The 6,000-nt window shown below is 44.5% G+C and overlaps 1 protein-coding gene across 3 annotated transcripts in view; it reads right to left on the reverse strand.

Moving 5' to 3' along the window:
* The window catches only part of GASK1A (golgi associated kinase 1A), an 85,907-nt gene extending 80,254 nt beyond the window's left edge, over positions 1–5,653 (reverse strand). For 2 of the 3 annotated variants that reach the window (XM_036870461.1, XM_036870458.1), the window contains exons 1-2: positions 4,839–5,653; positions 4,202–4,306 (exon numbers count right to left, since the gene is read on the reverse strand). The gene's annotated coding sequence lies outside the window, so the exon portion shown is untranslated. The remainder of the gene's footprint in view (positions 1–4,201; positions 4,307–4,838) is intronic. The other variant, XM_036870459.1, reaches the window with a different exon arrangement.
* Between the last annotated feature and the right edge of the window lie 347 nt (positions 5,654–6,000).

Here is a 6,000-nt window from a genome sequence, read left to right on the forward strand (position 1 = left end):
ATATTAAATTAATGCAATTTAAATATTATCGAATTTGAATGTTCAGTTGTAATTGTGTAATAACCTAAAAACATAGGAAATTTATATCAAGCTTTAAGGGTACAATATTTACAAGATTTAGGGGTACAATATTTTTTTACACATTTTACAAATTCTTACTCATCCAATTGCTTTAAACATAACCCATATGAGCATATTTTTAGCCATTTAGAGCCTGCCTGCTTTGCACAACTCGTGAAACTGCACCTAATGTCTGCTAGCCATGGATAAGACAAACTCTGTGGCCGTAAAAGACCCCAAACTGGGGCTTCCCTGGTGGCACAGTGGTTGAGAATCTGCCTGCCAATGCAGGAGACACGGGTTCGAGGCCTGGTCTGGGAGGATCCCACATGCCGTGGAGCACCTGGGCCCGTGAGCCACAACTACTGAGCCTACGCGACTGGAGCCTGTGCTCCGCAACAAGAGAGACCGCGACGGTGAGAGGCCCGCGCACCGCGATGAAGAGTGGCCCCCGCTCGCCGCAACTGGAGAAAGCCCTCGCACAGAAACGAAGACCCAACACAGCCAAAAAATAAATAAATTAAATAAATAAATAAACAAATAAATAAATAAAATTTAAAAAAAGAAAGACCCCAAACCGCTGCTGCCCTTCAACGCTCTCTGAAGGGCAGAGACTCCCACCTTGCTGTTGAGCAACACTGCCTAGACGAGTAAGCCTCCTTTCCAATTCGCCTCTCCACCCCACCCCCTCCCCGGGATTCCCTGGCCTTCTTCCCCTGCTGGGTTGGCCCTTCAGTAAGGGACTTCCCCTCCTGCGAGCTGTACAGAGGCCGCACAATGTAGTTTGTTGTACAATAGTGCCATCTAGTGGTCTTATCTTTTTCTTTAAAAAAATTTTTTTGTATTGAGGTATAGTTGATGTACAATATTATATGTTTCAGGTCTTGTCTTTTCTTGATCATCCCTCAAATCCTTGAACTCACCACAGAATTGAAACAATATAGATATTCTTGCCTCTTCAGTTCTTTAATACCATTTATTGAATGCTGGTTAGATCATTACTAATGGCATTGAATCATCATGCCGCCCATGAACATTGGTTTCCAATGACATCCTCAAAGGTTATTACAATAACTGCAAATACAAGTCTTACGCAGGATATTCAGTAAAATATTAACTGTAATAAGTTTTCTGGTCATGTTAAATTTACCATTTGGAATGTTATAGTCTAATCATTGAAATCACATATTTTACAACCACAACTGCTCTTAAACTGCTGTCTTAGTCCATTCAGGCTGCTAGACAAAACACTATAGCCTGGGTAGCTTATAAAGAACAGAAGTTTATTTCTTACAGTTCTGGACACTGGGAGGTTCAAGATCAAGGCACCAGCATGGTCGAATTCTGGTGAGGGCCCTCTTCCTGGTTCATAGACAGGGCCTTCTTGCGGTGCCCTCACATGGAAGGGAGCTAAGGAGCTCTGTGCGATCTCTTTTGTAAGAACACTAATCCCGTTCATGAGAGCACCTCCCAAAAGCCCTGCCTCCTAATACCATCACATCAGGATTAGGATTTCAACGTATGAATTTTGAAGGGGACACAAACATTGAGACCATAGCAACTGCTATAATCATTGCGTTCCTAGGATGTGATGTCTTTCAATGTCGGTTATCTTTCTCCCTTCCATACCACCACCACCAATGGGGAGGATAAGCAATGGGCCCATGTGAAGAGTAAGAAGAGCAGTTCAATTCACCCAAGAAATGAATGTCCCCTTCCAGCACAGCTTAAGACTGACCCAGGACAGCATGGCGTCACTGCATCAGTGGGGGGTAAGAGAGGACATCTATCAGAAAGCCTGTTGAAAGCCCTCAGAGGAGAGAGGCGTGGCCACCCCCAGAGAACTGCCTGACACGTTGTGTGGGGAAGAGTGACCACCCTCATGGCCAAGAGTGGGGAATGCACAAGATAAAGGATATTTGCTGCCACCTCTGTTGTCGTTGGGTGTTGTAGCCCATAAGCAGCATTGCAGTAGGAACGCAGAAGAGCAAGATCTGACACAGGGGCTCACACATGCAGCCCACCCCAAGGGAGGACAGCAGACCCACAGTAGCCCAGAGCCTTGAATTCAAACCTGTGCCTAAGATGAATGAGTCACCCCGAATCACTCAGCATCATTCTGATGGCCCAGTGTCATGTGATCCTGTGGGAAAAACCCAGGCTGGCCTCCCTCCTAGAACTGAGGTCCAGCCATAGAGCCCTGGCACAACCCTATAGGTGTGCATTCTGGAGTTCCTTAGGACACCTGGTCAGCCCACACACTGAGTAAATGCTCAGAGAGCACCCCAAATGGGAGAAACGGAGCCCAGGGCCCATGGAGATCACAATCTACTCTCAGAGCACCCCATCTGACAGTCCTATTTGACCTAGCCACACCCAGGCAACAGTAGATGACTTTTAAAATGTAGAGGAAGGGGGGACTTCCCTGGTGATCCAGTGGGTAAGACTCCACGCTCCCAATGGAGGGGACCAGGTTCGATCCCTGGTCAGGGAACTAGATCCCACATTCATGCCACAACTAAGAGTTTGCATGCTGCAACCAGGAGTTCACATGCCGCAACTAAGACCCAGTGCAGCCAAAATAAATAAATAAATAAAAGGATAAAAATAAACCAATAAAAAAAAATGTAGAGGAAGGAACTCCAAAGTGCAGGACATCCTGCACACCCTGGGCACATGCCCTGGGGTGGGACCCTGTTTTCCTTGGTCTAATGGTGGTGCTGGGCATGCATTTAAGTGCATGGCCAGAGAGTTGCACATACCATTTCACAATGGCCAAAGGTTGGTCACATGGCCAAACATACCTGCTGAAAAAACTGGAAAATTTAGCAATTTTTATGGAAGAAGGAGAGAATGGAGACTAGGTGACGAGTAACAGTCATTACCATGTCCATTGCACGATAGAATGCAAGATAGACTGGAAATGTGAATATCTAGCTTTCCTATACTCTAGAGTGAAAGACAGCAACAGAGAAAAATGCTGGGAAAGGCCAGAATAGCCCATAAGGCACATCAGTACCTATTAGGAAAGAGTAGCTCCTAAAGAGATACAATCCCATAGGTGCGTGACATGGCAAATGGAACAAGGGCAGGATTTCAACTCCCATCTGTCCCTTACACCAGTTCCTCTTTGCACGATTATCACAACCATACAGGATAGACCTGGAAATGGCTCTGGATTCAGCCACCGGTAATGTCACACACTCCTCCCCCTTGTCAACTACTTGGTGCTTTTTCAACACATTTCTCCATATTTATACAATACGTTAAAATAAGAAAAACATATAGCAGGTCTGATCTCTATCTCCTCCACACACTGAGAAAGGCTGTAACTCTCTGGGCCACAGCTCAGCAAATATTCCCAAGGAGAAGGTCTGGGGAATGTGAGATTCATGTTATGTGTCTCATCTCTCTCAAAAATCATCACATTGCATTGGTTGCTAATGAATATCTACAAACTTGTTCAGTGTTTTGTTTTTTTTTTAAGTGTGGTCCACTTTGAAAATTTTAAAAATTCAAAACTCCACCTCTTCTCAAGATGTAGAAAAACTGAAGAAGGGACTTCCCTGGTGGCGCAGTGGTTAAGAATCCGCCGGCCAATGCAGGTGACACAGGTTCGATCCCTGGTCCGGGAAGATCCCACATGCCGCGGAGCAACTAAGCCCATGCACCACAACTACTTGAGCCAGCGCTCTAGAGCCCACGTGCCACAACTATTGAGCCTGCATGCCATAACTACTGAAGCCCGTGTGCCTAGAGCCCGTGCTCCACAACAAGAGAAGCCACCACAATGAGAAGCCAGTGCACCGCAACGAAGAGTAGCCCCCGCTCGCCGCAACTAGAGAAAGCCCACACGCAGCAATGAAGACCCAACACAGCCAAACATAAATAAATAAATAAATAAAAATTTTTTAAAACCTGAAGAATATGGCCCCACTCTTACAACAAAAAATAGCCAGACTGGGACCTCCCTGGCAGTCCAGAGATTAAGACTGCAGGAGGCACGGGTTCAGTCCCTGGTCAGGGACCTAAAATCCCACATGCTGCATGGCACAACCAAAAAAAAAAAAAAAAAGCCAGATAATCTGAAATTTTTCTTTGAACACACCAGAGACCTGAAGTCTCAGGGCAAACAACTTACCTAAAATCTAAGGAAAGACAGACACTCTCAAGGTCATTCCTTATATTCATCTCATTTGGGGACAGTCCACCTTCCTGACCAATCCTGCTATGGAGAAGCTCACCACTGCAGAGTTGGAAATAACATTGAGTCAACTGGAGGGAAAACAAAAAATAAAAATACAGAACAACAATAAGAAAACAACCAGCATATAAATTCATTGTAAATAGAATAAGGCTGTCTTGGGAATTCCCCGGCAGTCCAGTGGTTAAGACTCTGCCCTTCCAATGCAGGGGGCGTGGGTTCGATCCCTGGTCAGGGAACTAAGATCCCACATGCCACATGGCACGGCCAAAAAATTTTTTACAAAAATAATAATAAGGCTGTCTTTAAGAAAACAGACAAAAGAGGCTGTAGTGAGAAAGGCAGAGTCAAAGTGGTAAGCTTCAAAACGTCTTAAGGCTAGATAGGATCAAAGAAAGGGGAAGAGATGGGGAGAGGGCATCTGGGGGAGCAGAAAAAGTGCAAGCTCAGAGGAAGAAACTGAAACAGTGTGTGTTGCAGTGAGTGGAGAGGACTGGCTGGAGCAGAGTCTGGGGAGGGCAGGAGGTACAGCTGGATTGGGATAATCAGGCCAAGAAGGGGAGGGCCTGCTAACCTGCACTAGGGGGACACACAGAACAAGATTACATTTAAAAGTTTCTCTCCAGGATGAATTCTCCAATGACGAATAAAATTTGAGTTCTGAATGAAGACTTTCCCACATTTCTCACATTCACAGGGTTCTTCTCTAACATGAAGCCTTCAGTGCTGCTTCAATCCTGAACTCTTGTTGAAGCCTTTCCCACACTCTGCATTTGTAGGGCTTCACCCAAGGGTGGATCCATTGATATTGGGGTTTCCTTTTTCTTTTTTCTTTCCTTTTCTTTTTTTCTTTTGGATCCATTGATATTGACTTAAGCTGACTTTTTGCTTGAAGGCCTTGCTGTAGTCCTTGCATCTAAAAGGTTTCTCTCCAGTGCTGACTTGCTGGCGCTGAGTTGAAGTTAAAGGCTTTGCCACACTCTTTACACACCTGGAAATTGCAGATGTGTGAACTGACCCCAACATTTTTTTCTGATTTCTTATGTGCATGACATCTATTTTTTATAGGAATTTTCTCATTATTTACTCCCTCCTTTGCTGAATCTCTCTTATTTTTCTTCATTCCATCCCTTATGAGACTTCCTGAAGGCCTCTCTATCTTGCTCTCTGATTCACAGGTAACTTGAAAACCAGGTCCCTGGGGAAGGTCTCTTAATGTTCCTCTGAGGCCAAGCCACGGGATTCACTTTTCTCAGAAATGTCTTGTTTTGAGGCCTAAAGCGCAAATTCAGCCCTGATTTCACAACCTGAGAAAAAATAATAAATGCAAATGTTAAAGAGGGAACTAGATCATCAAAGATACGACTGTATGCTGTAAATACACAGCTTTTGTATGTTTACAAATTGGTTTCACAGAGCATAGGGAATGAAGAAAGACAAGGAAAAGCCCTGGGACCGAAAAGGGAAAGGGGCTACATCTGGTCTCATGGCCAAAGATGCAAAAGGAGACGAGATAATTATGGTTGGTCCAAGAGAGTAACATTGTTGAAAATGGAAATCTGATCATGGGAACGGCCTCAGAAGACCAAAAAAGAATGAAAAGTGAAGAGGATATTGTGTTGGGTGGGCTGGTGAGACTCCTCTTCATCAATTAAATGTCAAACAAAAAATTAAATTAAATAACTTAGGTATTCCAACTTAGGGGTATGTGATGAATGCTATCACGAAGCTTGCAA

Source organism: Balaenoptera musculus, chromosome 11 (assembly GCF_009873245.2).
Source record: "Balaenoptera musculus isolate JJ_BM4_2016_0621 chromosome 11, mBalMus1.pri.v3, whole genome shotgun sequence".
In the NCBI taxonomy this organism is placed as follows: Eukaryota; Metazoa; Chordata; class Mammalia; order Artiodactyla; family Balaenopteridae; genus Balaenoptera; species Balaenoptera musculus.